Source organism: Dendrobates tinctorius, unplaced genomic scaffold (assembly GCF_039654945.1).
Source record: "Dendrobates tinctorius isolate UK_male_01 unplaced genomic scaffold, ASM3965494v1 ptg000016l, whole genome shotgun sequence".
NCBI classification, from domain to species: Eukaryota; Metazoa; Chordata; class Amphibia; order Anura; family Dendrobatidae; genus Dendrobates; species Dendrobates tinctorius.
In genome coordinates, this window is record NW_027361684.1 from 88,676,171 (window position 1) to 88,686,690 (window position 10,520).

Sequence of the window (10,520 nt, forward strand, 5' to 3'; positions counted from 1 at the left end):
ATCATTCTGACCCCACAGGGTGGGATTTTGTGTGGAGCACCAGATCGAGGGAGATTATCAGTGGTCTTGTATGTCTTCCATTTTCTAATTATTGCTCCCACAGTTGATTTCTTCACTCCAAGCTGGTTGGCTATTGCAGATTCAGTCTTCCCAGCCTGGTGCAGGGCTACAATTTTGTTTCTGGTGTCCTTTGACAGCGCTTTGGTCTTCACCATAGTGGAGTTTGGAGTCAGACTGTTTGAGGGTGTGCACAGGTGTCTTTTTATACTGATAACAAGTTTAAACAGGTGCCATTACTACAGGTAATGAGTGGAGGAAAGAGGAGACTCTTAAAGAAGAAGTTACAGGTCTGTGAGAGCCAGAAATCTTGATTGCTTGTTTCTGACCAAATACTTATTTTCCACCATAATCTGCAAATAAAATGAAAAAAAAACAGACAATGTGATTTTCTGGATTTTTTTTTCTCAGTTTGTCTCCCATAGTTGAGGTCTACCTATGATGTAAATTACAGACGCCTCTCATCTTTTTAAGTGGTGGAACTTGCACTATTGCTGACTGACTAAATACTTTTTTTCCCCACTGTGTGTATATATATATATATATATATATATATATATATATATATATACACATACATACACACACACACACACTCTATATTGCACCTTATATCTGACTGGTATTTTTACTCTTATACTGGTGTTTCATGTATGGTTTACTAATATTTGCATTATTGTCATGGTCATATATGATATATATGGATTTCACTAACTAAGGCCTCTTTCACACATCCGGCTTTTGTAATCCGGCACGATGCGGCGAAATTTTTCATAACCGGATCCAGCACCGGATCCGGTTTTGTCCCATAAGCTTTCATGGTCGCCGCATCGTGCCGGATGGTTATGCTTCATGTCCGGTTGTTGCCGGACACGGCAAAAATTAGCCGTCCGGCATCTGCGAAAAACGTTCTCTGCAACATTTTTTGTCAGCTCCGGACCGGCTTTTTCCACAGCGCATGCCCGGACTCTGTGAATGTTAACCCCACAAGTGCCCGGCGAGAGAGAGAGAGATCTCTCTCTGTCACCCGGACACTTGTGAGAGATCTCTCTCGCCGGGCACGTGTGGGGTTAACACTCACAGTGTCTGGGTGAGAGAGATCTCTCTGTGGGGTTATCCCCACAAGTGCCCGGCAAGAGAGAGAGATTCTCTCGCCTGGACACTGAGTGTTAACCCCACATGTGTCTCTCTCTCCCCTCTCCTCTCCCCTCCCCTCTCCTCTCCTCCCTTTCAGCAGCTGTCTCTCTCAGCGGCTGCCTCTGTCCACGTCCTCCTGCGGCTCCTTTAAATCAGTGGTCCCCAACCTTTTTTGCACCAGGGACTGGTTTCAAGCAAGACCATTCTTCCATGGCCCGGCAGGGCGGGGATGGAGGTGTGGCAGGGGCGGGGCTTTGGTCATAAGGGGGCGGGGCTATGGACGCGGTTGTAGCGTAGCAGTGCATACTTATAATTAAATGATAACATTTATAATGTGACTCAACTCACCATAGGTTTTGAATGAGTGCTCCATCACCCCCATCCTTGCCTGCTCCATCACCCGATCATTGCCTTCACCCCATCACTCCCTTCTCCATCACCCCCATCATGGCCTTCTCCCATTACCCCCTCATGGCCTTCTGCCATCACCCCAGGCATCATGGCCTTCTCTCCCCATCACGGTCTTCTCATGTCCCCATCTCCTCCAGGGCCAGGCTCCACATACACAAACACAGACAAAACACACATACACACACAGACATACATATATACACACACATTATATATACACACACAGACAGACATACATACACACATTATATATACACACACACCACCTCTCTCCTCTCACCTATCCGCAGCATCACCCGCGCTTCCTCGCTCTGACACAGCAGCGGCCGCGGCGCGCTCCTCTCTGTGTCAGTCAGAGACGGGAAGTGCGGGCGGCGGGCAGGAAGCTGGATGGGTCCTTGCAGCTCCGCTCCTGCTATTCCCTCTTGCAGGCAGCGGAGCTGCTTGGATCGCTCCCTGGCCGCCGCTACACATGAGGGCAGTCTAAGAATTGCTGCGCGCCGCCCCAGCCCCCGCTACGCCACTGACCACCCCTGGCTCCCCTTGTGTCCGCGGACCGGCAAGGGCACTGCAGCGGCCCGGTGGTGGGCCGCGGACCGGCGGTTGGGGACCCCTGCTTTAAATCATGTCCGAGCTGTATCAGACGCCGCATACACATCCGGTGTCACGGCTGCAGGCCGGATCCGGCGGCCTGGCTTTTCTCCACACGCCGCCGGACCCCACACACCGGATGTGTGAAAGTAGCCTAATTTATACCTACCCAGTTTCATTGTGGCATTCAGGTGTTGTTGATTCCCTTATTTATAACTGTTGTACTACATACTAATTTTTCTTCTCATTTGAAAAAAAAAAAAAAAAAAAAAAAAAATAATTTACATTTTTTTTATATTGCTCCTTGGTCCTATTTCTTTCGGGTTTCTTTTGTTTTCCTCTGGTAGGAGACAGACCTGCCTATCAGAGTCCAAAATAAGCTCTAATAAGGATTGAACCTTCAGGGGCTGCAGCCTCGACTTTTCGTTATTTATCATCCAAACGAACTTTGACATGGTGGCTCGGATGTGATTTAATTGAGAATTGCATTTGTGTTCTGTTCTGCTGATTACTAAAAAAAAAAAAATAAAAAAAAAAATCGACCAGATATGGCACTACTAACACGTTCTTTTGCCGCAAATGTGCCGTCACCTCCAGAACTATCTTGGTGAAGATTCTTGGGGCCATGGACAGACCAAAGGGCAGAGCTCTGTACTGGAAATGTCAGAGTTGTCTGTCTCTATACACCGCTACCCTCAGGTACTGGTCTACCTGATGAATGGGGACATTGTAATATGCATCCTTCAAGTCTAAGACACTCATGTAGCAGCCCAGGTACAAAATTTTTATTGCGGTTTTTATTGACTCCACTTTGAATGATCTGTAGACAAGGAACTGAGGCCTTTCAGATTGATAATTGTCTTGAACGACTGGTCGGGCTTATCAGAAACTGGGGAGAATAAATCCCCCTCCCCTGCTGCTGAATGGGCACCTCTACCGGTACCCTCTTTTAAAGTAGGAGTAACACCTCTGCTTCCAGGGCCTGTTGCTCCTTCCAGGATGTGGGGGACGAGATCCTGAAGCTGTGCCTGGGGGTGGATGTGAACTCTAGTCTCAGGCCTGATCTTATTATACTGAGCACCCAGGTATTGGCCGAGATTTCCTCCCAGGCAGGTTGGAAGTGGGACAGTCTTCCTCCTACCTGGGACAGCCCATCACTTGGAAGATTTTCAGCTCCTCATCGAGGAACCTCCCCGAACATGAAACCCTTGCTTCTCGGTTTCTTATCCTTCCAGTCGCTCTGTTCCTTGGAGGGTATACTCCTGCTATACCTTCTCTCACAAAAGGAACTTTTAAACTGAGGATGGAACACACTAGGAAAACCTTTTTTCTTGTCTGCTGCCTTGTAGAGAATATCGTCCAGGGCTTGACCAAAAAGATTTCCCTTTACACGGGATAGAGCATAGCCTAGTTTTGGACTGAGCATCTCCCGGCCAGCTTTTGAGCCATAGGGCTCTACGGGCAGCATTAGAGAGGTTTGCCGATCTTGCCGCTAACCTAACAGAATTGGCCAAGGCAACGGCCAAAAAGGAAGCTGCTCCCTGCAACAGCGGAAGATCCACCAGGATCTTCTCTCTTGGGGTGTTGTCTCTTAAATGGTCGCCAATCTGCTGTAGAATCATAGAATCATAGACTTGGAAGGGACCTCCTGGGCCATCTGGTCCAACCCCCTGTCAAAGCAGGATTTGCTATATAATCCCAGACAGATGTCTGTCCAGCCTCTGTTTGAAGACTTCCATTGAAGGAGAACTCACCACTTCTCGTGGCAGCCTGTTCCACTCATTGATCACTTTGACAAAAAGTTTTTTCTAATATCTAATCTGTGTCTCCTCCCATTCAGTTTCATCCCATTGCTTCTAGTCTTTCCTTGTGCAAATGAGAATAAAGATGATCCTTCTACAATGTGACAGCCCTTGAGATATTTGTAGACAGCTATTAAGTCTCCTCTCAGTCTTCTCTTCTGCAAGCTAAACATTCCCAAATCTTGCAACCTTTCCTCATAAGGCAGGGTTTGCAGACCGGTCACCATTCTGGTAGCTCTTTTCTGAACTTGCTTCAGTTTGTTGATGTCTTTTTTAAAATGTGGTGCCCACAACTGGACACAGTATTCCAGATGAGGTCTGACCAAAGAGGAGTAGAGGACAATAATGACTTCACGAGATCTAGACTGTATGCTTCTGTTAATACATCCTAGAATTGCATTTGCCTTTTTTGCTGCTGCATCACACTGTTCACTCATATTCAGTCTGTGATCTATTAGTATACCCAAGTCTTTTTCACATGTGCTGTTGCTTAGCCCTATTCCTCCCATTCTGTATATGCTTTTTTCATTTTTATTGCCCAGATGTAGTGCTTTGCTTTATTCCCTGTTAAAAACCATTCTGTTGGTTGCTGCCCACTGCTCCAATTTATATCTTATTGAATCCTCTCTCTCTTCTCTAGTATTAGCTATCCCTCCTAGCTTTGTGTCATCAGCAAATTTAAATCAGTTTACCCTCAATACCTTCATCTAAATCGTTGATAAAGATGTTGAACAATACAGGGCCCAGGACAGTGCCCTGTGGTACCCCACTTGAGACATTCTTCCAACTGGATGTGCAGCCATTTACGACCACTCTTTGGGTCCGATCACTAAGCCAGTTAGGAATCCATCCAACAGTTGCCTTGTCCATTCCATTCCTAGTCATTTTTTCAATAAGGATTGTGTGAGATACTTTGTCAAATGCTTTGCTGAAGTCAAGATATACTATATCTACAGCATTTCCCTGATCCACCAAATCAGTGATTCCGTCATAGAAGGAAATTACGTTAGTCTGACATGACTTATTAGTTACAAACCCATGCTGACTCTGTTTAATCACTTCATTCTTATCCAGGTACTGACATACATGTTGTTTAATAATTTGTTCAAAGATCTTTCCTGGTATAGAAGTCAGACTCATCAGCCTATAGTTGCCTGGGTCCACCTTCTTCCCCTTTTTAAAGATAGGAACAACATTTGCTCTTCTCCAGTCTCCTGGGAATTCTCAAAGATTATGGAGAGGGGTTCAAAAATTTCTTCTGCTATCGCCTTCAGTACTCTGGGGTGTAATTCATCTGGACCTGGAGACTTGAATTCATTTAGGTTAGCTAAGTGTTTCCTCGCTATCTGTTTATAGATATCATGGATTCTTCTATTCCCTTAATAGGACAGTGAATAACAGTTGATGTTACATTTCCTTTCTGAGAGAAAACAGATGCAAAATAGGAATTTAAAAGTTCAGCCTTCTCAACATCCTGTCTTACCATTTCATCATTTTCATTCTGTAAAAATCCTATAGCATCTTTGACTTTTCTTTTACTTTTGACATATCCCCAAAATCCTTTATTATTGCTTTTGAAGTCTCTTGCAAGCCTCAGTTCATTGTCAGCTTTGGATAATCTGATTTGTGCCCTGCAGGTTCTGCAGACTGCATTATATTCTTCTTTAGATATGCCTCCCTCTTTCCATTTTATAAACATTTCTTTCTTCCTTTTTAGCATGTGCTTAAGTTCTGTGTTCATCCATCCTGGTTCCCTTAAATGCTTCCTATTCTTCCCTCTTTTCGGAATTGTTAACAAGTGTGCTTTGAGAATTTCATTTTTCAAGATTTCCCATCCTTCCTGGACATTTTTGTCTTTAAGGATATCCAGCCATTGGATCTGTCCAACTCTCTTTCTGAATCCCTTAAAATCTGCCTTTCTGAAATCTAACCTTGACATCTGAGTCTTCACAGGTCTTCCTCCTCTAGTTATCCAAAATTCTAAAATAGCATGGTCGCTACCTCCTAGGGTCCCAGCCACTTTTACCTCCTCAACCATTTCCTCCCTGTTTATAAGGATTAGATCCAAGGTAGCAGCTCCCCTTGTTTTCTCCCCTACCTTTTGGAAGATAAAGTTGTCAGCAAGAGAGCATAAGAATTTCCTTGACCTGTTAGTTTTGCCTGAGAGAGATTCCCAACAAATGTCTGGGTAGTTGAAATCTCCCATGACAACTATGCCATATTTTTTGGAGAACTTGGCCATTTGATGCATAAATAGTTCATCCATATCTGCAGCTTGCACAGACGGCCTGTAGTAAATGCCTACAATGGTGTCCTTTCCATTGTTCTGTCCTTGTATTCTTACCCAAACAGTTTCCACAGAACTCCCAGTCTCTGAAGCTTCAATCTCTGTGCAGATATACACATTTCTAAAGGGCCTGTCACACTAAGTGATATCGCTAGCGATATTGCTAGCAATATCGCTGTGTGTGATGCTTACCTACGACCCGCTGGTTATCGCTGATCGCGCAAGAACGTCCTGGACCGTTTCTCGTCGTCAGCTTCCTGTGGAGAGACGAGCCGGGCGGGAGGACGTCAGGATCGCCTAGTGTCACAGGTAAGTAGCGACCCCGACCCCTGCTATGTCGCTGGTGAGATCTGCCTGTGTGGCAGCTCACTAGCAACCACTTAGCGATGCACCATCGATCCTGACCGCGTCATATCGCTGGTGCATCGCTAAGTGTGACAGTACCTTAACATACAATGAAACACCTCCTCCTTGTTTATCAAGTCTGTTTCTTGCAAATAAGTTGTATCCTTCTAGCCTTGTATTCCAATCATGTGTATCGTCCCACCAAGTTTCAGTGATTCCAATGACATTTATTTTCCTGTGTTAGTAGTTCCAGTTGTCCTTGTTTGTTGCCCATGCTTTGTGCATTAGTATAGAAACATTTTAGTTTGTGATTGGTTTCTCTTTCTCCAATATTTTTATTGTTTAGATTTTTTTGTCTTTGTTCTTTCCTCCCACTTCTAATAGCAGAGTTCTCAATAGCATTTGTCACGTGTATGGCTTTTTCTGGCCTTTTGCTTCCCTTCCCACATTGTTCTAGTTTAAAGCTCTCCTGATGAGTGTAGCAAGGCGACATCCAAATACATGTTTTCCAGTCTTCGTAAGGTGCACCCCATCTCTAGCAAGTAGTCTATCGTATAGGTAATACACTCTGTGATCCAGAAATCCAAATCCTTGCTGACGGCACCATCGACGTAGCCAGTTGTTCACCTGCAGAATCTTAGTCCACCTCCTTGTTGCATGGCCATCCACTGGGAGGATGGAAGAGAAGAGCACCTGCACTCCCAGTTCTTTCATTTTCTTGCCTAAGTTTTCAAAGTCACTGCAGATGGTTTCCAGGTCGTTTCTTGCCGTGTCATTTGTTCTCACATGTATTACCAGGAATGGGTAGTCATCTGTAGGTCTGAAGAGTACAGATATCCTTTCAGACACATCTTTAATTTTTGCACCTGGAATACAGCACATTTCTCTTGAAGTTATATCCGGTCTGCAGATAGCGGCCTCTGTTCCTCTCAACAGGGAATCCCCCATGACCACCACCTCCGTTTCTTCTTTACAACATTTTTCTTTCTCCATCCAGGAGGATTCTGAAGGTGTACAAGGTTGCTGTTTGTGGGCAAAGTCTTATCCTGATGTATTTCTTCATCATTATCCTGTGTGAGAGCCTGGTACTGGGGGGGACGCCCCCTATTGAAGCCACTCAGCGAAGCACGCGTCAGGGTTTTTCTGCCTCCATGCCATCAGTTGACAGGTATTATTCGGACTTGTTTCATCTAAGCATTTGGCTAATATCTATTCCATATGCACTTTATCCCTCTATTATGCACTTCATTAGCAACTCTGCTTGACAATGGCATTATGTGGGCTAATCCCTGTGTAGGGATCCTTTTAGCACTGCAGCACTATGCACTTTTATAGCACCTCAATTCCTAATCCGTGAACCTGAATTTATGTAGCACTACGCACTTTATATATTATAATATGGCTCATGAATTAACATACATCTAACTCTGTCTATTGTATGGTTATGTAGTTATGTAGTGGCCAAAAAAAATAAAAGTTCTGTAAAGGTTCATGAATTAAAGGGACATCATTAAAAAAAAAAAAAAAAAACTTATTTAGTACTGCCACAATAGTCTTGACCCATGCATTAAAGATTAATGCCTTATACCACACAGTACAAAATGTTATATTTGCCATTTTTCAATATCACCCCTGCACCTCCTTAAAAAAAAACAAAAAACCCTCTAAAAATGAGTCTGTAAATTATATGTATCCCAAATGGTCTTTCATACCGTAAAGAGTAAACCCTCATTTAGCTATAAGGAAGGACAAATAAATAAAAAGGTTATGTCTCTAAGGATTCAGCGATGGAAAAATCCCTTTTTAATCACAAAACAGGTTTAAATTAAGCAGAAGTTAGTAAAAAAAAAAGGAAAATCCTTTTATGTTTGGCATCACTGCATTCACACTGACCTACAGAATGAGGCTACATTCCCACGATGAGCTTTTGGTGCGATTTATACGCTGTTTGCTATTCAGACTCCTTTAAATTTTTCACTCTGTTTCATTGCAGCCATTTTGTAAATTCAAAAAAGTTAATTTTTTTCTCATTAATGTACACTCTGCACCCTATCTTGACTGAAAAAAAACAGAAATGCAAATTTATTAAAAAAAACCTGAAATATCACAGTCATAAGTATTCAGACCCTTTGCTCAGACACTCATATTTAAAGCCGCCGTTACACACTGCGATATCGCTAGCAATATCGCTGTAAAGTCACCGATTTTGTGACGTTATAGCGATATCGCTGCATGTGATACTTACCTCCGACCGGCTCCCCCGCTGGATATCGCTGATCGCGCGAGAAGCTCCTGGACCATTCCTCGTCAGTCACTTCCTGCGGCGCTTCCTGTGGCGCCGACGAGCGACGCGTGGAGCCGGGTGGGAGGACGCAGGATCGCCGCGTCTGACAGGTAAGTAGCGATCCCCGTCCCCAGCGATGTCGCTGGTGAGATCTGCCTGTGTGGCAGCTCACTAGCGTCCACCTAGCGATGCACCAGCGATCCTGACCGCGTCATATCGCTGGTGCATCGCTAGGTGTAACAGTACCCTAAGTCACATGCTGTCCATTTCCTTGCGATCCTCCTTGAGATGGCTCTACTCCTTCATTGGAGTTCAGCTGTGTTTAATTAAACTGATAGGACTTGATTTGTAAAAGCACACACTTGTCTATATAAGATCTCACAGCTCACAGTGCATGTCAGACCAAATGAGAATCAGAAGGTCAAAGGAACTGGCCAAGGAGCGAAGAAACAGAATTGTGACAAGGCACAGATCTGGCCAAGGTTACAAAAGAATTTCTGCTGTAGGCAAGGTTCCTAAGAGCACAGTGGCCTCTATAATCCTTAAATGAAAGAAGTTTGGGACCACAAGAAGTCTTCCTAGACCTGGCTGTTCAGGCAAACTGAGCAATCGTGGGAGAAGAGCCTTGGTGAGAGAGGTAAAGAAGAACCCCAGGATTATTGTGGATGAGCTCCACAGATGCAGTAGGGAGATTGGAGAAAGTAAACTATCACTGCATCCCTCCACCAGTCGGGCTTTTATGGCAGAGTGGCCCGACAGAAGCCTCTCTTCAGTGCAAGACATATGAAAGCCCACATAGAGTTTGCTTAAAAAAAAACCAAAAAAAAAAAACCACATGAAGGACTCCCAGACTATGAGAAATAAGATTCTCTGGTCTGATGAGACAAAGAACTTTTAGGTGATAATTCTAAGCGGCATGAGTGGAGAAAACCAGGCACTGCTCATCACCTGCCCAATACAATCCCAACAGTGAAACATGGTGGTGGTAGCATCATGCTATGGGGGTGTTTTTCAGCTGCAGGGACAGGACGACTGGGTGCAATTGAAGGAAACATGAATGCAGCCAAGTACAGCGATATCCTGGATGAAAACATCTTCCACAGTGCTCTGGACCTCAAACTTGGCCGAAGGTTCACCTTCCTACAAGACAATGACCCTAAGCACACAGCTAAAATAACAAAGGAGTGTCTTCAGAACAACTCAGTCACCATTCTTGACTGGCCCAGCCAGAGTCCTGACCTAAATCCAATTGAGCATTTCTGGAGAGACCGGAAAATGGCTGTCCACCAACGTTCACCATCCGACCTGATGGAACTGGAGAGGATCTGCAAGGAAGAATGGCAGAGGATCCCCAAATCCAGGTGTGAAAAACTTGTTGCATCATTCCCAAGATGACTCATGGCTGTACTAGCTCAAAAGGGTGCTTCTACTCAATGCAAGGGTCTGAATACTTATGACCATGTGATTTTGTTTCTTTATTAATTTGCAAAAATGTCTACATTTTTTTTTTCAGTCGAGTGCAGAGTGTACATTAATGAGAAAAAAAGGAACTTTTTTTGAATTTACCAAATGGCTGCAGTGAAACAAAGAGTGAAAAATGTAAAGG